This window comes from Rattus norvegicus, chromosome 1 (genome assembly GCF_036323735.1).
Source record: "Rattus norvegicus strain BN/NHsdMcwi chromosome 1, GRCr8, whole genome shotgun sequence".
In the NCBI taxonomy this organism is placed as follows: domain Eukaryota; kingdom Metazoa; phylum Chordata; class Mammalia; order Rodentia; family Muridae; genus Rattus; species Rattus norvegicus.
Window position 1 is genome coordinate 232,381,875 of NC_086019.1, and position 25,456 is coordinate 232,407,330.

The 25,456-nt window shown below is 45.2% G+C and overlaps 1 protein-coding gene and 1 long non-coding RNA gene across 5 annotated transcripts in view; one reads left to right on the forward strand and one right to left on the reverse strand.

The window, feature by feature from the left end:
• LOC102554752 (uncharacterized) lies at positions 1–25,429 on the reverse strand. Of its 4 annotated transcripts, none has more exons than XR_005499605.2 (5): positions 25,164–25,429; positions 20,106–20,239; positions 19,682–19,831; positions 18,002–18,225; positions 17,464–17,615 (listed from the first exon to the last, which is right to left on the reverse strand). It is a non-coding gene; the product is annotated as an uncharacterized LOC102554752 (long non-coding RNA). The 4 variants fall into 4 exon arrangements; XR_005499604.2 differs by having other exon boundaries at positions 19,660–19,831; XR_010061233.1 differs by having other exon boundaries at positions 1–17,615; positions 18,002–19,831.
• Positions 1–25,456, forward strand: part of Kank1 (KN motif and ankyrin repeat domains 1) — a 119,115-nt gene that overhangs the window by 155 nt on the left and 93,504 nt on the right. The gene's annotated exons all lie outside the window — the stretch shown is intronic.

Here is a 25,456-nt window from a genome sequence, read left to right on the forward strand (position 1 = left end):
TTTTGTTTGTTTGTTTGTTTGTTTGTTTTTTATGTTCTAATATTCCATTCAGGTCTCTCTTAATCTGGAAATGTATAAGAGTGCAGAAAATATTTTTATAGGATGAAATACGAGCTCTCTACTTGACGCTGAAGAATGGAGGGGAAATGTACTATTCCTCAGATTCAATCAATAAAATACTCCATTTCCATAAACACAGTATGCATAGACTGGCTTATACTGGAAAGAATTTATTAGGTCAAGAGGAGTATTATTAAGAAATAAATGGAAATGTTTAAATATTAATATATTGCTGGCTTAATTCAAATGACAAAAGTAAAAATACAGGGAATTTAAGAGAAAAATTATTATCTCTCTTCCAGAGATGCTAGCATCTCACTGAGTTATTTTCCCAGCTTGTGCAGTGTGTGTGGTTCAGTTACTAGATTGGTCTGGAGATGATTGACATTTACCACATTCCCACCCTATTGCCAGGCTCCGTACCACCCCTTTTTTGCAGGCATTAAATGATTGGCTCCTTTAATGATTAGTCCTTTTTCCCTTTATTACTGTGTGTGTGTGTGTGTGTGTGCGTGCATGCAAAGGTCAGAGGACAATGTTCAGGACTGGGTTCTCTCCTTCCGCTGTGGATTGTGAGCACTGATCTCAGGTGATCGGGTTTGCACAGCGAACACTTTTACCTGCAGAGCCATCTTCCCGGCCTGCCAGTTTATTAGCCATGAATGATGCCATGAGATGGGTACCTCTGTCATCGTTTGCCTCTGAGAAAACTGAGGCTCTGGGAAATTAAGCGACAGACGAGTCCAAGCTTGTGAACCTTGTAAACTTGGACCACTGAGATAATAAACCCCACCCATAGGCTGCTCCACACACTTCAACAACCTGCTAATTAATCCCTCGTCCACCCATTCTGCACGACTGCGTTCCATACCCAGTCTCTCGGCCCTAGCTTTCTCTTGGCTGTACACATCACTTCTCTCTCTGTCATTTCAGAAGCTTCATGATTGGGTTATTTGTTGAATACATGTGTGGTCATTTCTGTAGGATGAATTGCTACCACCCTGGGGGTGGTGGGACAGTCTTCTAGTTGGGTTTCAGAAAGCCGTGCCTGTGAAGCTCCTTAGCTTCAGGATATAGAAGTCACCAATGGTGCCCACCAGCGCTTGAGGGTTGCAACTTGAACAGCTTTGTCTATTTTTAGAGGTCCCAATGGTTCTTACATGTATATCCCCTCCCTCCCCATACCCTACTGCCAACCCTGTGTTTTAGAGACTGTCACCTCTGCACTCTCCCTTGTGCTGTCACTAATGGAGTTGTAGGGCAGTGCACAAGAGTGAAGGGAGCAGGCTCTAGAGTAAGATGCCTGGGTTTAAGTCACAGCGAGGCTATCCTGCCTCAGTTTCCCTATCTGCACAATGTAAATAAATAACAGTAAGACCTCCCTTGTAAAGCCCTTTAGGATGGTGCCTTACCTGATATGTGCTCAATGACTGTTGTCTACTACAGCTGTCTTCTAGAAGTGCATAGAAGTACATGCTCACACAATTTTAGAAAATGCTATGCTTGTTTTGAATGAAATGTGATTGTTACCAAATTAGTAATTCTCAGTAGAAACTAAACTGCTGATGGGATCATACTGTTAGCATTAGCTGTGATGAGCTAAAGCTCTCTCTCTCTCTCTCTCTCTCTCTCTCTCTCTCTCTCTCTCTCTCTCTCACACACACACACACACACACACACACACACACACACACACTTGTTTGATCCTCACTGAATACCTGTGAGGGAGGTGAACAGCTGTTATTAACCTGGTTTTTACAGGGGAGGAAGCTGACTTGGAGGATCAAGTGTTTTGCTCACTGCACATCATGGGAATGGTCCGTGACTGAGCTGTTGTATACTCTAGACAGCTTTGGGTCCTTAATCCTCCTCCTTGATGTTCCAAGCATAAAGCTAAGCCATAGAGTGCTGGGTGGGGAGAGCCAGGGCTGGGGATGTCCCGGGAAAGGAAGAGCAAAGTCGATGCTCCCCAGGAGAGGGCGGCAGAGTTGGGAGGAAGATTAGAAGTATGACGGGGAATCGAGAGGAGAGCTCGAGTTCTTAGATGGGGAAACTGAGGCTAGGACCTCAGTGCCCAAGGGGCTGAATAGAGATCAAGTGAAGAGGAGTTCCTCCTTTGCTGTTTGAGTCAGGATCTCTTGTATCCCAGGTTTCAAATTCCCAATGTAGCCTAGGATAACCCTGAGCTTCTTTTTAAAAAGCTATTAGGTCGGTCCCCAGCTCCGAAAAAAAGAACCAAAAAAAAAAAAAAAAGCTATTAGGAGGATGAGTGTTAATAGTCTAGTGTATTAGTAATAGTACAAGTAGTACAAGTGTATTAGTGTTAATAGTCTGAGGGCTCTGTGTGTGCACACATGTGTGTAAGTGCATGCGTGCATGTGTGCATGGCTGCCCACGCTGTGCATTGTGTGTATAGGTGTGAGTGTGCCTCCGCACATGTGCAGATGTCAGAGACTAATTAATGTGTAGAGTTGACTCTCTCCTTCCTCCTTTACATGGCTTCTCTGGGTTGTATTCAGGTTGCCAGCCTTACTCAGAAAGTGCCTTTGCCTTCTGAGCCATCCTTCTGGGTGACTTTAAACTTAAGATCCTTCTAGCTTCACCTCCTGAGTGCCAGGTTGACCGTTGTGTGTCACAACCAGTTTATGTAACGCTGGGACTCAGACCCAGGGCTTCATGCGTTTTCACGCATGTGGCAAAAGTACCCCATCAATGGAGCAGAATCCCTGTCTTTGTCACTGGTCCGTTGCTGTGAAGAGACACCATGACCAAGGTAACTGGTGTAAGAGAAAGCGTTTAAGTGGGGGCTTGCATTGAGTTTCAGAGATTCAGGCCATTATCATCATGGCGGGGAGCATGGCAGCATATTGGAGCAGTAGCTGAGAGCTGTTTCCTAATCCATAAAAGACCAGGCCTGGGTGTCTGAAACCTCAAGGCCCATCCCCAATGACACATTTCCTCCAACAAGGTCACACCTACTCCAACAAGGCAACAGCGATAGGAGCCGATGAGGGCCATTCTTATTCAAACCACTTCAGTCCCAATACCCCACTTTTAAGGTCGATCATTATATCATAGTATCATTATATACTTATTCAGTTTGGTGTAGAATTGTAGTACATATAGATAATGATCAGCTGCGGGATTGGTAATACTGTTTCAATCACTTGTTATGCATTGGGAACTCTAAAAGTTCACTTTTAAAGTGTGTGTGTGTGTGTGTGTGTGTGTGTGTGTGTGTGTGTACATGTACATGTGAGTGTGTGTGTTCAGATGCATATGCATATATACTCTTTTTTTTTTTTTTTTTTTTTTTTTGGAGCTGGGGACCGAACCCAGGGCCTTGCACTTCCTAGGTAAGCGCTCTACCACTGAGCTAAATCCCCAGCCCCGCATATATACTCTTGCATGTGAAGGCCAGCTGTCAATCTCAGGACTCATCGACCCTGTTTTTGAGACATGGTCTTTCACTGGTCCAGGGCTTATTTACCAATTGAGTCATCCCCCCCAACACCCATCCCCACACCCCCAGTGTATCATTGAGACAGAAAGTATGTTTTCTCAAAGCCAAGCACACAGACTTAGGAACTTTGAGGTAAAAAGGAGCATTTATGAGGAATAGATACTTAAAACTCCTGTGTAATCCAGGCAGACCTCAAGTTGGGATCTCCCTGCCTTAACTTCCCTTAGCCGGGACTTTGGAGTTGAACCCCCACATCTGAGGCCAAGGCTCCTCAAGGAGGGAGGAAGTAAATGTTACTGAAGGGCAAGAGGTGTGGGCTTCAGGTCAGAGGAAGGGGCACTGTTCATCAACTACAGTTGAACTCTCAGAGGGCTCTGCTGTGCAGGAGGCTAGACCTGGCAGTGTGCCCCATAGCTCCACTTGAGAGTGCTAAGGCAGACTTGCCCAGCCTCTGAAGCCATGGGGAAGGATGCAGATGCTTCTATGCTCAGCCTGAGACAGGCACAGTCTCCGTATCAGGAAATCGAGTTCCTTAGTTGCCTGTGCAGTGACATAGTGGCTAGTGTCCAAGGGGCTGTCAGGCTATGCTCCTGGTCTGCTGGCCTTAGCGGCAGCTTTGATAGCTTTTCAGTGGACATACAGACCCTTGACTGATGGGGAAGCAGGGAGAGCTGTTTAGGGTTTGCTTTGAAAATCTTTTGTTCAGGCTATGCTCTGCAGTTCGTGGAAGTGATGATGTTGGACTCAGTGGATGCTTCCAGAATGTTCCTTCCCATTGCCACAGTTCCTCTCCAGCCTACACCTCGCCCCCTCTCCAAGGCGGTCTCAATAGACCAGTGGTTCTCAACCTTTCTAATGCTGCTACCCTTTAGTACAATTCCTCATGCTATGGTGACCCCCCCCCCCTTGCCTAAACCATAAAGTTATCTAGTTGCTACTCCATAACTGATCTTGCTACTGTTAGGAATTGTAACATGTGACCCACAGGTTGTGAACCACTATCATGTCTTATTTCCTGAGAGTTAATTTTTTTCCTCTTTTCTTGAAGATTTGGCTGTTTGTTTGTTTGTTTGCTTTTGTTCACCTGTTTGTTTGCCAGAGAGACTCACTGTAGCCCAGGTGGTTTCAAAATTGTAGTCATTTCAAAAGTATGAGTTTGTCTATTATTAAGAATAATATGCATTGATTGGAGAGAAGGTAGAACAAAGAAATGACCCTGGGTGAATGCATCGTCTGTGCCGGGGAGAGCGCTCAGTAGCGTGCTTGCCAAGTACGCTCACTGGATTTCATCTCCAGCGTCACAAAAGAAAGCAGCGTGATCATAACTCTGTCACATCACTGGACTCTCGGTGTTGGGCCATGCGTGCTAAAGCAGAGTTTAAAGACAAAAACACCCCAACTTTTCTCAGTTGAGAAAGTGACTTTGAGGTTATCAAAAGGGGATTGAGAGGTTGATTTTAGAAATGCACTTTACTTATGAAGTCCCTTTGGGTGAGTTTGTTAACATCCATCCATTAGCTATATGTTAGAAGCCATTCTAAGTGTTTCCTTACTGTAAAATCAAGAAAGAAACCTGTGTTATTTGGAAGGCAAAACCAGTTAATAGTCCCTCTGACACTATGTGAGAGGTCTCAATTCCCATAACTGTCTTACCACGGGAGAAAAACCACATTTAAAATGTAGTAAGAGGACAGGAGAGATGGCTCAAGTGTGTAAAGGCACCAGCCACCAAGCCTCAGGACTTGAGTTCTATCCCTGAGACCCACTTGGTGGAAGGAGAGAGCTGACTCCCAAGGTGTCCTCTGAGATTCACATGTGCAACATGGTGCCTCCAAATACCACCCTCTCCCTCACACGAGATAAACAAAGGCTTTACAAAATGGGGGTGCGGTGGGGTGGGGGACTGATAGGGCTCAGCAGGTGGCATCTGCTGCAAGACCCTCCCAGGACCACAAGTAGAAGAAGAGAAGCATCTCCTGCAAGGTCTGACCACCACACGGTCCTGATACCTACACATACACCCCTCCAAAGAAATGCATGAAATTAAACCAATAACACAAGAAAAATGCATGGAGCTATTTATGGACGTATGAAATCTTTCTTATGCATTCGTGTTTGTTCTTTTGTAGATTTTCCTATTCAGGCACTTTGCCCATTTTGCTAGAGAAATGGCTCTTTTTGTTTCTATTTTACCAGAATCCTAAAAATCTTACTGTAGAAGTAAGTATTAGTCTTTTTGGGGGGAGGGAGGGGCTTGAATCATGCTTAGTGCTATTGACTGCATGTAAACATTTGGAAGCAAGAATGCTGTAGCCCTTGCACTGATGTCTTGTAATTCTTTCAGGTGTGGTCCTCTTGGCACACCCCTGCCTGAGCCCATCCTGACATTTTCTTCATCAAGCTCTACAAGGTTGGGCATGATCTGGTTGTGCCTGCTCTCCATCCCCACCTCTTGTTACCTTGTACACTGTGTTCTGGCGCTTGGCTGCCTCCTGGTGCAGGGAACATGCCAACCTCATTCTGCCTCTAGGGTTTCTATGGGTCTTGTTCATTTGGCTGGAATGTTTATGTATATAACACACACACACACACACACACACACACACACACACACACACGGAAGGACAGACACACACAGACAGACACACAGACATATACACAGCATGGAGACACACATACATACAGAAACAGACACACACTCACACAAAAACACAGACACACATGCTGGAACACACACACACACACACACACACACACACACACACACACACACACACACACACGCCTCTTGGAGCCGAGTGCTCAGAGAGGCAGTTGTAGAATGAAGACTCTAGATCCTGGTGTTTGGGGAATCTCCAGGCTTCTTGTTCGTTAGCTTCTCAAACTTCCTGGCTTGTGACTCTGGCCTCATCTTCACAGCAGTGCATACTGAAGATTAAGTAGGTCAGTTTATGCAAAGCTCTCAGAAATCTGCCCCAGCACAGAAGTGTTCCCAGCCCCGCCCTTATCACATCTTGCAGGCTCCAGCTTAGATTTCCCCTGAGAGCATCCTCCTGTCTAATGGGCTGACCATTCCCTGCAAAATTCTCTTACTTAAGTCTTGTCTTTTTTTCCCCTTGGAACACTTACCAGTGTACAATTACTTTTTGATTTACTTTTCCCTGTAAGTCTTGTGGGGTAGGGGTTGTGTCTATAACAGGGTGTCGAATACTTCATTGACTGCATTTAGAAGACATGAACCGGAACAGTATCTGAACCACCAGACTGCATGGAAATTTGCTTACATTTTTCTTATTGTTGTTTTATGACCCTGACATTTTAAATGCATCCACTTGAACTTTAGCTTGAAATACTATTTGAGATTGGCATTTTCCCTGCTAATACAATTCTTTTAATAGCCTCCAACTCAAACTATATGCCCTTGGGGACTCCTAGTGAGTTTGTTTCCTTTTCTCTGTGGGGTCGTCCTTTGTATGGAAAGTAAACTCAGAGGCTGTTCCTAGATTTGAGCCAAATTCCTGGTGAGTGCGCTGGCTGGGTGCCAGGAAAGATGATCCTAGGGTCATCCTCAGGGCCCTGCTTCTAAGAAGGAGAAAGGAAGTGGTGCTGTCTTGGGGCAATAGCCAGTGCTTCTAAGTTTGCCAGGCATCTTAGACAGTCTTGTTTTAGGAACTCCCGTCTACTTGCATGGATACGATTGGACCTTCAGCACTCTAGTATCCAAAGGCCTTTTCCTAACCCAGTCTTGGCTCTAGATGTAGGACACAATTGCTCTCCTGTTAGGGCTTGGTATTAGCCCTAGTATTAGGACTTGGTAGTTCAGGAAATATTAGTCATTATTTTCTTCCATATTTCAACTCTTTTAAAACTAATAGTGAAAGTAATGCCTGTTCATACACTCAGTAAAACATGTGCAGAAACCAAGTGGAAGGTTTGAGAGTTGGCTTGGCGGTTGCTCATGCAAAGGTCCTGGGTTCAATTCCCAGCACAATCCACATAGTGGCTCACAGCCATCTGGAACTCTAGTCCTAGGAAATTGAATTCTCTCTTCTGTGGTGCGTATACATATATGCAGACAAAATACCCATACAAATAAAATAATAAAAATATAAAGATGTCTTTAAAAAAGAAAATACACATGAGTATCCTACCTCCCGATCTCCCCCTGCCGTAACCCTGCTGAGTTTCTTATGTGCCTTATCAGTCTCAGTCTCTCTCTCTCTCTCTCTCTCTCTCTCTCTCTCTCTCTCTCTCTCTCTCTCTCTTTCTCTCTCATATCTATGGCTTTCTAAACAGCATCAAAAGTCACTTTCTTGTACACATCAATGGGTGGCTTTAATAACACTAGCTGCCTTTGTTTCTTGGCTGGCAGCCTTCTAGAGAAGTCACCAGCGGATGCTTTCCCAGGCTTTGAAACACCAGACCCCACTTAGTCTCTGCGACCCACTGGAAGCAGCAGCCTTCAGAGGCCAGACGTGCTGGCACATTCCAGGATGTGGCATAATCTGATAATGATTTCTGTCTCGCTACAGAGGAAGAATAGGAGAGACGTGGATTCTTCAGAGTTCACGAGCCTGGAGATGTAACTACAGTCTTCATTGGATTATGGCAGAATAGTCCGATTTCCTAAGAGACAGCATGGCAGATGGGGTGCAGTCCTGACATGGAATCCTTTTATAGGTGTGCTTCTTACGGATCTACCTCAGTTTGGTAGTGGGAGGTGGAACCTAGTGTCTTCCACACACTACATGATGCCCCAGCACTGGCAGCATCTCACCCCTTTCCTCTGCTTTTATCATCCCATGGGAAGAGAAGAGAAATTTGGGGTGGGTGAGGGTGGTGGACAGAGTTGACTCCTGGCTGTGCCCTTCACCAGCTCTAGAGAGCATGCTGCCTGGCTCTGATGGATGGCCCTCAGCCCTGAGAACTGTAGGGCTGGCTGTAAGTGATGGGGGCTCTGGGCTTAGGCAGAATTGCACTTGTAGGGGTTTTCCACAGTGCTCACCACATCACACCGGAGAAAGCAAGTTTCATTGCGTAAGGGGACAATTTACGGCTAGGACCTCATCTCCATGTTTTGGCTCTTTATGTTTTTCTGCAAATGGGAAGTGGCCAAGTAATTAAATAGTAGTGTAGTTTTCAGGCAGGAAGTTAGGGGGGAAGGGCTAACGTGATTGACAGAGGCTGGTAGGAGATTTACTTTGAGAATAACTCGTTCCTCAAAACTTTTCTTCATTTTTTTTCCCAGTGAGGATTGTGGGGTAAATCATGGACTGGGAGGATGGATGATTAAAAACGCAGGAGTTATGGTTTCTTTTTGACTCCGTCAGTCTCTAAATCCTCCGCCATAACATGGGATTTTCATTTCAAAGCCTGAGGCAGTGTGCCGGGGATTGAAGTGAGAGCCCCAGGTACGGTTAAATTGTTAATTAACTGAGATTGTTTGTAATTTGTGGGGGTGTTTTAAGAAAAGATGAAGTGAGGGAGAGAACCCAGAGGTTTGCTTTTCCCTCTCTGAGCTTAGATCCATAACTGTAGACCGCCTGAAATATTCAGCAACATTGGCTGAGGCTTCTGTAGGTTCCGGAATGTTTAAAAATAGCATTAGTAGTTTCTCCTGCTGCTAATGTATTTACAATTGTACGTAATATAGTAACTCAAGAGCTCGGTTCATTTCTCAGAGATCCCCCATCTCTCATTCTTCGTATCTGATAAACAATGAATGACAACATCGTTCTTCGGTGCCTTACTATCAGGCGCAGAAAATCAGGGCCAAGGTGTGCAGCGATCACAGCAGTAACGGCTGCTTGCTTTTCAAAGAGCTAGGAGACATTCTCCCTAGGCCCCCGCCTCACGGTGGCTGTCAGGGACACTGTGAACTCTGGGTCCAACATGGCACTGATGGAAATGATGAAGGGGTGCAAAGACTAGAAGGGGAAGAAATGTCTGTACCTCTCGTTTCCTTTCCCAAGCAACCATCAGCATTAGGAATTTTTAATGGCACTTAAAATAAGACAATTTTTTAAAAGATTTATTTATTTATTTATTTATTTATTTATTTATTTATTTAATGTATGTGTGTACACTGTAGCTGTGTTCAGGCACATCAGAAGAGGGCATTGGATCCTTTTACAAATGGTTGTGAGCCACCATGTGGTTGCTGGGAATTGAACTCAGGACCTCTGGAAGAGCAGTCAGTGCTCTTAACAATCCCTCCAGCCTGAGACAAAGTTTTTAAAAACTGAACACGAAACCTCAACAGTTCAGACTCCGTTCCAATCACCCTTCCTCCACCACCTCAGGAAAGCCATTTGATTGAACCCCTCTCATTGATCGGACCACGCCCCTCGAAGGAGTTAAGAGATTTTTTTCTTTTTAAAGATTTATTTATTTCATGAATGTGAGTACACTGTTGCTGTCTTCAGACACACCAGAAGAGGGCATCGGATCCCATCACAGATGGTTTTGAGCCACCATGTGGTTGCCAGGAATTGAACTCAGGACCTCTGGAAGAGCGGCCATCTGAGCATCTCTCCAGCTGGAGTTTAAGAGATTTTTAAGATGCCTTTACAATGAGAGCTCTAAGTTTTCTACTCCCTTCCCCTACTCTATCCGTCCCACATTTTAATAATTACATTGAAATGACTCTAAGAAATGTGTCTCAGGTTCTAGTGGCTGGTACCTGTTGACAAAGGATTTATTAGGAATTAATTTACCTGACCTCTCAGAAAATAATTGTTCGTGCATGCATTTCCCCCCCGGGGAGACTGGAGGTCTGAGATCCAGGCTCACCTCAATCAGCAGGACAAGAACCCTAGGAATAAACTGCACCCTTCTCCTCCTGTCTTTCCTGGTGTGGTCCTGGAGAGGGCGCTCATGAGGCGTTAACCCAGAGACCAGGGAACTGTTTACCTACAGCACTTGGTGAAGGGGGACCCAGATCTCCTACCCAAGGTTCTATGCATGGTGGACTTTGGAAGCAGAAGCTTCAGTTCCGTTTCTCACCAGAAAGGAGGAAGGACACGGAGCCTCTTTGATTGTACATGTATGGATCATGTTTGGAAAGATACAGGTAAGAACGCCCAGAACACGGCCTCTCAGCCCCGACTGAGTGAACTCACTTAACTTCCAAGCTCGTGTTCCTGCTGCGTGGGACCCAGGATTACATGACTCCCCACTTGGAGTGCATTTCTTCCCCTCCTCTCCACAATCCTTCATGCGGGATGTGGGTCGGAGTGGTAGCCGGGTGCAGAAGATCTTCATGTACGCTGGTTCACTGTCCTAAAGCTAACTTCTGCGTGTTAAAGCATCAACAGAGACTCGGTGACTTAATCTCTTGTTGTAAAATGACATCTGATTCCTGTGTATTTGTTTTACCTGTGTGTCTGACGTGTGTGTGCGGGTGCCTGTGGATAGCATAAAGAGGGCGCTAAATCCCTTGGATCTGACTTCCAGGTGGTGGTGAGCTACCTGAGCAAGTGTTCTCATTGGTTGAGCCCCCCTCTCCAGCCCCACTGAAGTGCTATCTCTCAAACTTTGTTTTTAACAAGACAAAATTTTCATAGCACAAAAATTAATTCTCGGACAACAGCCACTTCTCTTTTCAAAGCCTTTCACTATCACGAAAGAGAGCCCCGGGTGCAGAAGCAGCCCTTCCTGTTCCCTGCCTCCCCAGCATCCGACAGCCATTTATCTGCTTCCGTCTCTGTGAAGTCACTAATTCTGAGTATTTCACATAAAAGCTGTGAGACCTTAGTGTGATGCTCACACAAGAGTTAGGCAGATGACAGGAAGAACCAGCTCTGTTTGGGGCTGAATGATACGCTATTGTATAAGGTACACATATACTCTGGCACCAAAGGTATACCTATACTATTACATATGTATGGTTATCCATCAATCTATTTGACTTTTCTGTCTGACCGTCACCACTCAGCCGTTCAAGGGCGTGCGTCACTGTGTCTCCTGTCGGTGGTCAGTGTATCTAGAAGTGGGCTCTGTCATATACAAATTCTATTGACTTGTTTAAGAGACTAACAAAAGGGGGTTGGGGATTTAGCTCAGTGGTAGAGCGCTTGCCTAGCAAGTGCAAGGCCCTGGGTTCGATCCCCAGCTCCGGAAAGAAAAAGAAAAGAAAAAAAAAGAGACTAACAAAAGTGGTTTCTATAGCAACTAAACCCCTTCATCCTCACTTGCATAGAGGGGTTTCCCTCTCACATCGTTCCAGCTCGTGATTCTTTTTTTTTTTTTTTTTTTTTTTTTTTGGTCTTCCTTCTTCTTTTTTTTTTTTTTTTTTTTATTAACTTGAGTATTTCTTATATACATTTCGAGTGTTATTCCCTTTCCCGGTTTCCGGGCAAACATCCCCCTCCCACCTCCCCCCAGCTCGTGATTCTTTAAAACCATCATAACTACCATGGGGACTATCAATAGTGGTTCAGTGAGGAGTTGCATTTCTACACAGCCTGTGGTAATGATGATTCTTTTCCTTGTGCTTGTTGACTATTTGTGTATATTTCCTTTGGAGGGGTGTCTATTCAAGTCCTTGCCTGTTTATTTATTTATTTATTTTGTCTGTTTTTAAAGCTGGATTATTTGTCTTTTGATTGTTGCATTGTGGGATTCCTGTCATATTCTAGATGCATTTCTCTCTCCTTTTACTTTCTCCATGATTGCTTTGTTGTGAAGAAATTTTGGATTTTGGTGGTATTCATGTATCTGAGAATCCATTGCTGAAAGCCGTGCATATTTAACCGATGCACTTTGTTTTATTGTTTTGTTTTGTTTTGTTTTTTAAAGAGTTTTGTGCTTTTACCTTTGACCCTGAAATCATTAACTTGTTTGGAGTTAATTTTTCATGTGCTGTGGGATTGCCACCCTTTCATATACTTATGTTTTCCCAGCCTTGTTTGACAGAACCGTCTTCGCTCATTCAGGGGCCTCTGCTCTGTATGGCTGTCCCTGTCAAGGCCGTGCTGTCTCATGGCTACAACTCTTCCATAAGTAGGGAGCGTGGGTGTCTACACTGTGTTCAGTATCACTGGGAAGGAATTCTTACCCCTTGTAGCCCCACATGAGTGGAAGGCTCCATGTCTTTATTTCTCTTTTGGGGAAGTTATTTGTAATAAGTATATTGAATACATTGATAACTCGTGGAAGTATATTGACATCTTAAAACACTAAGATTTTGGAATCTGTGAATGTGGGTATGTTTTTTCTTTTTTCTTTTTCTCAGACAGTCTTCCATGTAGCCCAGACTAACCCTGAACTTGTAATCTTCCTGCCCGAGCTTCCCAAGTACCAGGAAATCCACCATGAGCCTCCTCCTGTTTATTTTTGAGTTTTCTTTAATTTATAGCACAATTTTACATAGTCTTTAGTTCACAGATCTGCTTCAAGTCCATTACCTTCAACAAGCATTTTACTCTTGTAAAAAGAACTAGCTGTCTTCTCTTACCTCCCCCTCCTTTCCCTCTTCTCTCTTCTCCAGACCCAGGGTCTAGGTAGCTCACTCAGGGTGACTTCAAACTTGTTATATAGCTGGGGATGGCCTTGAACTCCCAATTCTCCTGCCTCCACCTCAGGTACTAAGTTTGCAGGTATCTGTTACCACCACAGCCAGTAGAATCATTTGCTTTACTCTGTGTGTGAGTGTGCGTGTGATCCCCTAGAGCTGGGCCTACAGGGGGTTTCAAGTCATCATGGATGCTAGAAAACAAACTCAGCCTTACCAACAAGCCAACTCTTCAGATCCCTGAATTGTTTTCTTGGTTTCCTTTTTGGACTGTTCATTCCTGTGAGGAGGTGTGACTCAGTACGTGCCTACCCTATGTGTATGGTCTTGGGTTTGAGTCTAAGCATTACACATAGTAATGATATGATAATAACTTCTATTGATTACATTTAAGATCTGAGTAGGAACCTCACTGTCCATCAGAGTATTTCTTAGAGCCACCACTGGGATACATTTGCTGTGCGTTCTGCATACATACATACATGCCGTTGCAGTTCTTCCTAAGGGCTCGCTCAGAATGATGCACTCTGTCTGTTTGATCCTTCACTGCCTGCAAATTTGGGATGATTTCTTTTCCCTCTGTATGTTTAGGCTTACTCTCCTTCAGTGGGGAGAGCTGTCTATTGTACAGAGATAGCTTCTATAAGAGATATGTTTTAATGATTTTTTTTCCAAGTCTCTTTCTGTTGCAAACAGTGCAACACTTAGCAATCATGTGCTCTGTCAGTTTGTAACTCCTTGACTGTCTCTAAGGTCAAAAGAATTGCTGAGGCCAGAAAAAGTTCACATCTTATTTTGGAAACTTTTCAGGTTAGGGGTGCAAGAGGCCCTGGCTTTCTGTCTCCAGAACTTCTCTCTCTCTCTCTCTCTCTCTCTCTCTCTCTCTCTCTCTCTCTCTCACACACACACACACACACACACACACACACACACACGCACGCACACACTGTCAAGAGTTACTTGTTAAAATGTGTGTAACCCTTTTAGGCCCTTTTCAGTTTATAGTTTCGTGACGCTAAGCGTTTACAATGTTGTGCAAACAATCTCAGAATTCTTTTTCATCATCCGTGACAAGAACTCATCAAACCACTCCTTTCCTGCTTCCTCCGGCAGCCATTTTCCTTTTGTGTCTGGCTACTTCCAGGACCCCTGTAGGCTCAATCCTGTACTACTCACCCTTTAATGCTGTCCTTATTTTACTGTTTAGCTTGGCGTCCTTAAGTTTCATCCAGGTTGTAACATGAGGGTCTGATAACTTTGTAAGACTGAATCTTACTTCACTGTAATGTGCTCTGCTCTTTGATGGGCGTTAAGAAACCCCACCCTCTTTAAAAATAAAGTACCCAATCGCTCCTGGTCGTCGATGCTACCCAGGACCATCCCGCTGAGTAATTAAGTATGAGAGAAAGGAGGAGAGCATTATTTCTTAGTCTTTTTATTCCCGTACAGTGTGGCGACACATGTAGCAATGTTGAGGAGGGCATGTGGCTCAGCTATGTAAACACAGTGGTTTTAATGCTTTGTGCTGCAGCTCACTGGTTAGGTGAGAGAGCAGCTGCGGCACATACCTGATTCTATGCCTTTCTCTCCTTAGCCCTTCCCTCGCCCCACCCCACTCTCAACGCTCCTTTATGATCCCTCCACCCATTTCTGGCAGTCACTCTTCAAGAGCTTCGGATCTTATGCCAAAAGATCTGTTGTTTGTTGGCAAGTTCTGTGAGTACCCATCCTTTTAGGTTGGCCATTGGCTTGCTTGCTTGCTCTGAAGTTAAAGCTTGGGTTTATTAATTCAGTGTGCTCTTAGATTCATTTCTGTTCCTGTGATGTCATGTGCTGAAAAGAAAGAAACCCAGGGCAAAAGGGACTTGTTTCAGTGAGCAATTCAAGGTTACAGTCCACCATTGTGGAGAAGTCTAGGCAAGAACTTCTAATCGCTAGTCACGCCATCACCATAGTCAAGGGTGGGAGGACTGAATGCATGTATACTTGCTTGTACTCTTAACACAGTGCAGGACTTTCTTTGTAAGGAATGATGCTGCCCACACTGGACTGGATTTTCCTGCAAAAATTAAGACAATCTTCCACAGACATGTGACTGAGCCACTGTAGACAATCCTTCCTTGAGATGCCCCTTACACTCTTGGGGAATTAGCATACACTGGAGACAGCCTAACTGGGGTAAAGTACATCCTTAAAAAGGATTTCTCTGTGTGTGTGTGTGTGTGTGTGTGTGTGTGTGTGAGAGAGAGAGAGAGAGAGAGAGAGAGAGAGAGAGAGAGAGAGAGAGAAAGAGAGAGAGAGAGAGAGATTCTGCTTTTCGATAATGGGCATGGAGAGACAGGAGGAACCATTCTCCCCTGCACCCCTCTTCCCTTTCGTATCCTTCCATGTCAGTGTATTCGGTGTCCCAAGGTTTGGCCTAACATTCTTCTCACTCGATCCCTTGTCTCAACGCTGGGAAGTTCAGAGCTCAGAGTTAATACAGCTTTTTATTATGATTTGTTCCAGTTTGAGGCCAGGAGTGGAATAGTGAAGAGTGTGTCCTTGGGTCTGGTTTTTGTTTTTGTTTTGTTTTGTTTTTTGGAGACTCGGGATAGAAGACAGCAGACAGTACTACTTTAAAGTGAATGGGATGGCTGTTAGTGTGCCAGGCCCATGTCTGAGGCACCAGAATGACCCTGACTCTGGTAAATACAGGAGAACTTCAGCTGTGTGCTATGTGTTATCTCATGATATCTCATGCTGATCAATGTCGAGTTCATATAACACAAAATTGGAGTGTAAATGTGCATCAGGAAATTTAAAACCAACCAAGTCCATTGTCCTCTTGTGTGTGTTTTCTTTAACCCAGCCCTGTCCTGTCTAAGTGCCTCTGAAAGTGGACAGAAGTCACATAGAGGTCATCGTCAGCCACAGAAGGTTCTGTTGCATCGGTGTGCTGGGCTCTGTGCTGGTGGTGGATCCTCTATCCACTCCTAGATCCCCGTCCTAGATACTTAACAGCGGGTAGAGGGATCATCTTCCCATGCCGGTCTGTGAGCGCGCACCGTGTGTGAGCCATGCGTGGCCATCTGTGCAGTGGGGTGACATGAAGAAGAAATACTGCAGGTGATGGGAGGAACAAGAAAATCAGGGAAGGCTTCGCAGCCAGTAGCTCGGTTCTTCCTGATCACGAAGAACAAGTAGCCAGAAGGAGGGCAAATGTGGGAGGACTGAATGTCACACCCAAGGTCTGTGATTGGCATACACAAGGTCCAGCTGCTGAAGGGTCTAACAGATTTCGTCAAGAAACATCCTGCTGTGTAACTGAGCGTTCCACGTTCTGGGAAGCATAGGCGCTATATGTATATAATAAAATGTCGGGTCGAGAAAGATTTCAGAGGCCGGAGAGATGGCCTGGTTCTTAAAAACCCTTCTGCTCTCGCAGAGGATCCACATTCAGTTCCCGGCATATAAATTGTGGCTTACGACTCTCTGTAATTCCAATTCTGGGGATCTAACACCCTCTTCTGGCCCCCTTCAACACCAGGCACATTATATATATATATATATATACTGAAAATCAATCAATCAATAAAATAAGGCATTTCATTAGAGGCTTTTCTGTTTGCTGAGCACTCGATTTCCCCTTGACATTGTTTCTATAGACGGATTCTGTGAGGGATGCTTAATTGAATTCTGAGCGAGGAGGAAGAGAACATTGGATGCACGTCCCGATCCCACAAGCCCTTCTCCTCAGCCCACCAAGCCCTTCTCAGCCCACCAGCTGATGAGAACCAGCATAAAACACACCATGGTAAAATCTCGGGTTCAAAAGCAGCAGCACAGGGCCTGGAGAGACGGCTAAGCTGTCAAGAACACTTCTGGAGTGTCCCCAGCACTTACATCACCCAAGTCACAACTGCCTATAAAGCCAGTTCCAGAGGGATAGATGCCCTCTTGTGGCCCCTGTGGATACTGCACTCATGTTCAAACCCACATAGACAAGAACAAAAACTTAAAATTTTTTTGAAAAGCATCATAATCAGGATGTTTAAAAAAAAACAACTATATGCTAGTGGTGCTGGAGGAAAGAGGATTAGGAGAAAAATGAGGTAGAGAAGAGTCCCTTTCCCTTTCCTTTGGACTGTGGACCCTAGTCCAGAAAGCCACTATGTCTAGAATGGCATGAAAATGTGTAAGGGAGCAGTTGTCTAGAGAGAACTCTTCTCTTTGGATGGGCAGTGACAAGTGTGGGAGGGAGAGTGACTTGGGGGAGCTACATGTGCCATGGTGGAGGGGAACTCTGGGCTCATGCGGACACACGGTCCTGTGCTCTGAGTCCTTTAAGTAGAGAGTAGCTAGACTTGGTTTTCACTTTATCTTTCAGCTAACTATATAGAATTAATATTAACATAGCTGAGCTTAAATCTACGCTACACACGAGTTTTAACGATGTGGGTTTAATGGAATAAGCTAGTACTCTCGTACATCAGTTGCGGCTAGTAAGAGTCGAGGTAGCAAGTGCCTTAATGCTTGGTCATCATCTTCTCATCAGATCTGGATTAAGGTCTTTTCTGGGTGCCTGATGCTGTCCTTCTGTGGAGACAGCAGACAGAGGTGGGAGGGGGAGAGGAAAGAGAAAGAGGCTGGGAGGGAGAATACCAACCTCCACCCTGTTCTCAGGGAGGTTGTGTCTGCTAAGGTCTGGATGAGATGGTGCTGGTATAGCTAATGTAAAAGCCGGGAGGGGCTGAGTAAGTTAGCGTGCTCAGATCTCTAAGTGTTTTATGTCCAGGGAAAATGGCTGGCACTCAACTTCACATTTTATGAGGTTTTGTGGGTAATCCTTTAATATACAATCTTAGTGTAATGAGCTCCACATGCATGCATGTGCACACACACACACACACACACACACACACACACACACACACCAGTTTCTTTGCATGCCATTGGGTGACTTAGGACGGCCTTGAGATTACCTTTGTCTGTCCTCAGCCACTTCTGAACGGACTCAGCTGGTCCTCTCCTGTCCTGGGCTTGTTGACTCTCGTGTAGACTCTTGCTTCCCACACTGACCCAACACCGCCTGCATGCATAAGCCGTGTGCTTTGCCCCAAGCTAGGAGAGCCGGACTGTCGGCTCACCCAGCCCAGAGGTGGAGTTCCAGGAAGATTTTCTCTCAGATCTGTGAGGTCTGAAGTTACTGTGGTGAAGGAGAGGTTATAGAGCAGTGGACAAAGATGGTCGCTAGGAGACAGCAAGGGGGATGTGTGAAGTTCCGTTGATCTAGAGCAGTGGTTCTCGGCCTTCCTAATGCTGTGGCCCTTCAATACAGTTAGTTCTTTTGCGGTGACCTCCAGCCGTAAAATTACCTTTGTTGCTACTTCAAAGCTATAATTTTACTAATGTTATGAATTGTAAATATTTAATATACAGGATATCTAATATGCCACGCCTATGAAAGGGTCATTTGATCTCCAAAGGGGTCACAACCCACAGGTTGAGAACCGCTGATCTAGAAGCACCCTACAAAACAAATGAACAAAACAACAAAACCTTCCTCCTCCTGTGCCTATCACCCTTGGCTATCTGAAGCATGATACTGGAGGCTTTTCGTATGGAAATTTCTCTGTAATTATCCAATCTTAGAAGTAGGGTAGGGTAAAACTTTCAAAATTCTAGCAAGTATGACGTTCTGTGGAACCGGGGAGTTGGTGTAGTGTCTGTTGAACAAGCATGAGGACCCGAGCCCCAATCTATAGCCCATGTTTAAAAAAAAGAAGCCAAAGCCAGACATGGTTGTGCATATTTGGCCAGGGTGGAACTGTAGATAATCAAAGCTCTGAGAACTCACTGGCCAGCTGGTCTAGCAATCCATAAACTCTAAACTGTGTGAGAGAGACACTGTCTGACATGACAAGGTAGGCAGCAGAAATGAAAGACACCCCATATCTATCTCTGGCTTCCACACATACACACTGACATACTGACATATCCAGTCAATACACACACACACACACACACACAGAGAGAGAGAGAGAGAGAGAGAGAGAGAGAGAGAGAGAGAGAGAGACTTATACTGTATGCACTCGTGTGCACACACAGAGAAACTTTATGTGATGTTTTTGATGATAGACCAATTATCTTTTAAGATTATTGATTTTAGTTTGTGTGTTTGAGTATTTTCACCTGCATACATATATATGTGCGTGTACCATGTGTGAGCCTGGTGGAATAGATCCCCTAGAACTGTTACAGATAGTTGTGAGCTGCCAGGTGGGTGCCGGGAACTGAACCCAGGTCATCTAGAGAAGCAACCAGTGCTCCTCACCACTGAGCCATTCCCCCAGCCCGGCCAGTGTTTGTGTATACTCTTAAAGGCCTAGAAGGTTTTAAAAGCATTCTGTTGGAGTTGGGCGTGGCACCTCATGGCTGTTATTCTAGCGCTTGAGATGAAGGAGCAGAAGAATCATGAATTAGAGGCCAGCCCACGCTAGCCAGTGAGTCCAAGACCAGCCTGGGACACAAAGGAAGAACAGGTGTCTGGGCAACAGCAACAAACCCCTTTGATCCCTCTTGGCCAGTGTCATTGTGGGACAATGCCGTTGTTTCAGACCATGTAAGAGGAAGAGTGTACCAGAAAGTGTTTTGATGGAGACCTTTCAAGTGGTTGAAGTTTAGAGGGCTGGGCTAGCTCCACGGTGAAATTCAGCCTCTTATGCAGACACAGTGCAGCCGCCATCAGTCAGCAAGATATGGTCCCCAGTCTCTCACCGAGTCAACGGAATAAGCAGAGCCCAAAACTTGCTCTTAAAGAGAAGACGTTGTCAGTTATTAGGGTGTGCCTGAGGAACCACACCTGAGAAGCTACCCAGACGAAGCCAAGTACTCATAGTCTATCAGCCTCCACCCCGGCTGATGGCACAGATTGTATCCAAGGGTGGTGACCTAAGCCAGTGTCAGGCCTTGAGTGGGATAGGCAAGGGCGACGGGCATAATGGATGCATTCATTCATACGCATCGCCTCCGTACAGCCTGTTCTTGGATGGAAGCATGGGAAATAGCACACAGGCATGTACTCACGGGTCCTCTCAGCGCGGGTCACCGCTGGCCTCCTACTCCCGTTCCTGGCTGCCCATTGGGGCTGGAGCTCCTGGAAGAACATCGAAAATCCCCATGTGCTGAGAAGCAAAGGGAAGAAAACTTGACTGCTGACCCTTGGGAAAGATAAGGGGAGGGAGAAAAAGAAAAAAAAAAGTGTCGGTTTCCTTCAACTAGTAGAGCGGAGCTTGTTATTAAACCTCTAATCGCGCCATCGGTTTTGCGGTGGCGCTACAGCATTTTAATTGGGAAAGCATCCGTAAGCTCACGGCCTCTACGTTGAATGGATTTGTTTGTGAGTTCTTGGGGGATTCATTGGCAGGTACCACAGAACCGTTGTAAATGCACCCGGCAGCCATTGATCCTCTCACATACACTTTGCCTTTTAATCCATGGGTACCTCTCTCTCATCTCCTTTAGCGGGTTTTTCCATTACAACTCGAGCCTGTAAATTCTAGTGGAGTCAACTCTGAGCAAAGGTGAGCTAGCCTGATCAATAGCTTAGTTTGGAACTGCAGCAGAATGAGCTTTCCACAGGCCACTGGCCCAGGGTCATTCATGTTTATTTGTTAAAGAAAGCAACGTGTTTTCCAATGACCTTATAAATTTTCCAAGCATTCTAGTTTATATATTTAGCATGCATTTTGATGTGGTATCATTTTTATCTGGGACGTGGGATTTTCTTGAGGTGCTGGGTTTTCCGTTTATTTCTGGACCCTTTACAGCTATGATGAGCGACATTCAGTTGCATTAACATATCATAATATGTAGGCTGTGGGGGTTGGGGATTTAGCTCAGTGGTAGGGCGCTTGCCTAGCAAGCACAAGGCCCTGGGTTTGGTCCCCAGCTCCGAAAAAAAGAAAAGAAAAAAAAAATATGTAGGCTGTGGTAATGATAAAAGTGTAGACCGTGCTTAGCCTTTTGCCACATTAGATACCACTGAATGCCGTAGGCATTGATTTCATAAACATAACTGTATCTTGAGGATGTGTTTTAATCTTTTTGAACACTTTCTATTCATCAAAATTCTTTAAACTATAAAAGTAAATACAATTATCTTTACAAAGTGGAACAACTTAGATATCTATGAGGTTAAAAAAAAAAAAAAAGAATAGATGTCGTCTACCTGACCTTAGCCCCACTCTGCAAAGTGAACCACGGCACATGAAAAATATGGCCTTAAGCCAGTGATACGTAGAATGAGAAAGAGGGCTCTGAAGGGAACAGGCTCGGGTAGAAATGATGGTAATGTACTGTGCAGTTAGACAAAGTACAGGGTTAGCTGTGTGTGACCGCCTCTTTTTTATATTTATATATACATGATTTATTTATTCTTTTATGTGAGTACACTGTCGCTGTCTTCAGACACAGAAGAGAGCATTGGATTCCATTACAGATGGTTGTGAGCCACCATGTGGTTGCTGGGACTTGAACTCAGGACCTCTGGAAGAGCAGTTGGTGCTCTTAACCGCTGAGCCATCTCTCCAGCCCCTATGATGTCCCCTTTAATGGAATGCAGTTCTGTCTCCCAGCAAGCTCTAGTGGTGTCCACTGTTGGCGTAGTATCAGCTGAATGGCGAAGGGCAGGCTCCTGTTTGGTATCCTTACCCTGTGAGCCATGGCTGCAGGCAGCAGCCCCGGCATTTCCTGGGCCAAACGTCACTGAAGTTCCTTATGGATCCGAGAAGAATGGCCTTTTGGTGGCTCTGGAGGGATGGATGGCTCATCAAACGAGAGGAGGGTGGTTTTGTCTGTCTTCATGGTTGTGAACTGGCTGTCTTTGAGATTTGTCTTCACAGGCTTGCTGTCTATCTGGGAACCGCCGTGAGCGAGAGAGACTAGTGTGTAGTGCTGCTGTTGGCAGAGCTGATGCCTTTTCAGAGCCCAAGGAAGGTAGTGATGGTGTTCTCACGTTGTCTTGTTGGATTGTTTCAAACCCTGTCCCAGGCTCTCTTCCTCTACTCTTCAGGCCCGACTGACAATAGGTAAAAGTCATTCTGAGTGCCAGCTTGTCTCTGTCCCCATGTTCTGAGAGAAGGTGGCCAGACATGAACATTGGGGATTTGGTCTTTTACTGACCCCCAAAGTTCTGTCGGCTAGCAGTTGGCCTAGATCACAACTTTCTAAAAACAGCAGACCAAGGAATTTTACTACATTGCAGACACCAACACTGAACCAAGCCCAGCTCTCTGAGCCAAATTCTTCTCTCTCTCTCTTTCTCTCTCTCTCTGCCTTAGTTCCTAATTTCTAAAATTGCACAGCTGGACTCTGTTTCCCTCTAGACTCTGGATTCCATCCAGAACACAAGTAAGAAGTAGAGGCTTCAACTGATGGTTAAATGGGAATGAAAATCACAAGACCCTCTGTCTGTCACACTTTCTGATGTGTCCTCACCAAACACCCGGGTGTCTTTTTTTTTTTTTTTCTTTTTTCTTTTTTTCGGAGCTGGGGTCCGAACCCAGGGCCTTGCGCTCGCTAGGCAAGCGCTCTACCGCTGAGCTAAATCCCCAACCCCACACCCGGGTGTCTTGATTTGTGTTCCCTGCATGGAGGCCAATTCTGGACAAGCTAGGTTTTCTGTCACTTTTGGATACAGCAGGCTATCTTGTACAGGACTACGTCAGAAGCTTGGAGGCTGATGCCCCGGCCTTCGGATGACACTGTTCTCATTTTCCCAGGGTTTTTGATCATTCATCTTCTTCCTAGGAATGTCTCAGTTCTAGTCAGCTCCAGGATCACGTGACCTGTGCATGCCTAAGTCCATAAAACACAATGTTCTGAAAGAAAAAGCAGCTTCCATTTGTGTAAGGAACGCACCTGCTATCCCGAATACCTGCTCTCTCCACCCACCCACATCTCCTATCCCGTCCTTTGCTGATACGAATCCTATTTTATGCTTCAGATGGTTCTGAAGAAAACAAACAGAACCAAGGGTTGTGGTTCCTGGGTGTGTAGGATTAAGAAGGTTTTTTGTTTTTTTTGTTTTTTTTGTTTTTGTTTTTTTTTTTTTTTTTGGTTCTTTTTTTCGGAGCTGGGGACCGAACCCAGGGCCTTGCGCTTCCTAGGTAAGCGCTCTACCACTGAGCTAAATCCCCAGCCCCAAGAAGGTCATTTTTGAGACCTGTGTAGTTTATAGTATCTCACTACTAGTGCTAAGGACTTAGATGATGGACTCCCCCTGGGTGTCAGTCATTACCTAAACACAGGTTGCAGGCAGCTCAGTGGTTATACACACAGAGGTGGTGAAAAGCCAGCCCGTGCCAGCCTGGGTGTTTCGAAGGCGTATCTCAGGAGTTTCAACGTTGTCATCTTCGTGCCTGCTTCTGTAATCATTTACTCTGTGCCTGTAGATACGTCTTTATAGCAAAACAGAAACCTTTCATACCAGTACTTGATACATGGGAACACATGGGTACCTGTTGCAGAATGGATCTGTAGGGTGATAAGTAAAGACGGCCCTGTCAGCTGAACGAGCTGCAGGAATTAAAGGCAGTCATGCCAGGGGAGCCATTTCTGGGATGAGTAGAAGTGGGTCATCACTTTGATGAGGACACTAATCACGGGTCTGGTTTGTGTATCAGCGGGTCTAATGGAGAGTGTATGAGCTTGAAGAGACCCCAAAGGTCATGAATTCCCATTGTCTGATGCTGTGTTTGCACCATCAGGACCCCAGTGAGAAGACAATATATACACAAGCATTCCTGGTGGCTTTTCCTGGTACACATCAATCTTGACTTGAGAAAATGTCATGGCAGCTTAGAAGAGCTAAAATAAACCATGGAATCAGGAGATGAAGAACTGGGACAGCAGGGAGAGGAAGTGAGGAGGTGGGACAGCTCGTATTGTGTAAGGACTTGGGGACATGCTGGAACAGACTCTGCTCACTGCTCGCCCCACAGCCAAGGGAAACATGGCCTTGGGACCTGATGCTCAGTGAGCAGGGCCCTTGAGGTTAAATGGGCACCAACTCAAGAAAACCACAGGAAGTTACCACACGTGGGGCCATGCACACTCTGTGAGGACTGTGCTTTATGGGAAAATAGAATTTGTGCACCCCACTGTGCTCATGTCTGAAGTTTGATTAATTCTTACATGCAGCAGTCCACATTCCGACGGCTTTCTGCTGTTCTCTCTCCTCAATGTTCTGCATGTAATGCCTCAAAGGAGATGGAGACAAAGGCGCTTATCTGGGAGTTGCTTTAGAGATATTCTCTGGGTCTGGGTCTTTCTATTGTCTCTGCCATTGTCCACTAGGTGGCAGTATTAGCAGCCCTTTAGGGAGTTCAGTTGCATCAAGACTTGTTTTTTTGTTTTTAAGGCGGGAAAGCCATTTAAAACATCATGCTTGAAAGAGTTTTTTTTTTTTTTTCTCTCTTTCTCCTTCTTTTCACACGAGCCTGAGTGGGGAAGTTGCTGTTGGGGGAAGCTGGGGGCACCCCTGGATGGCACTGGGTTTTGGAATTGGGTTTACTAGGAGCTACTAACTACAGTGTGTTCGCTAGCTCAGGGCTAAGGCTACCCTGTTCCCAGTCATGTCCCCGGCTGTTTTTTCTATGAACTTTTAGACCACACTTCTGCTGTTTTGTTCTGTACTTTTTGCAGAGCAAAAAATCAAGGTATCAGTAAACTCTGAAAAATGATGCTCTTAGCCCCGAGGTCTCAAATATTCTCAGCCAAGATCTAATTCTTGATCTAACAGCAAACAACCACATCTATCTTATTGGCATGCAAATTTGCCCCTGTCTTTAATAAATAATAAAGATAGTCCATGTATACCAAAGAATTGCTCTAAAGTTAAATTTCTTTCTGATTTATTATCAGTGATGATTTGCTAACCTGTTCAGTAGTTTTATATCCTTAGGCAAAAGTTGCTGCGAAAGAAAGTATATTTAAGAAGCTCTGCTCTAGGCAAACGGTTAACTTGGCTGTTCGTCTCTTCAGTTCTCTGGCTTATCTTTGCATTGGTACAGTTTTAAAACCAGCCTCTGGATACAGGCTAGGTCAGCATAGCACATTAGGTCTCTGACATATTTTACTTACTCCTTTTGATGTCCAAAGGCAGAAAACAGTGGCAGAGGAGACACCATCTGGCACGTGACTTACTAAACACACACAAGGAAGGGAAGACAAAATAGGGAACTTGGCCTCGGGTTCTGGGAAAAATTGTCCCACTGCTATTCCTTGGATAGCAGTGTGTAGCCTAGGCTAGACTCGAACCCCTAAGCCTCTTGCATCCACCTCTGAGAGTTGGGATTATAGGTAGGAGCCGACATGCCTGAGATTGGAAGGGGAGCTGGTCTGCCGTGTGAGTGGATGCCTAGACAAGCCTGGTG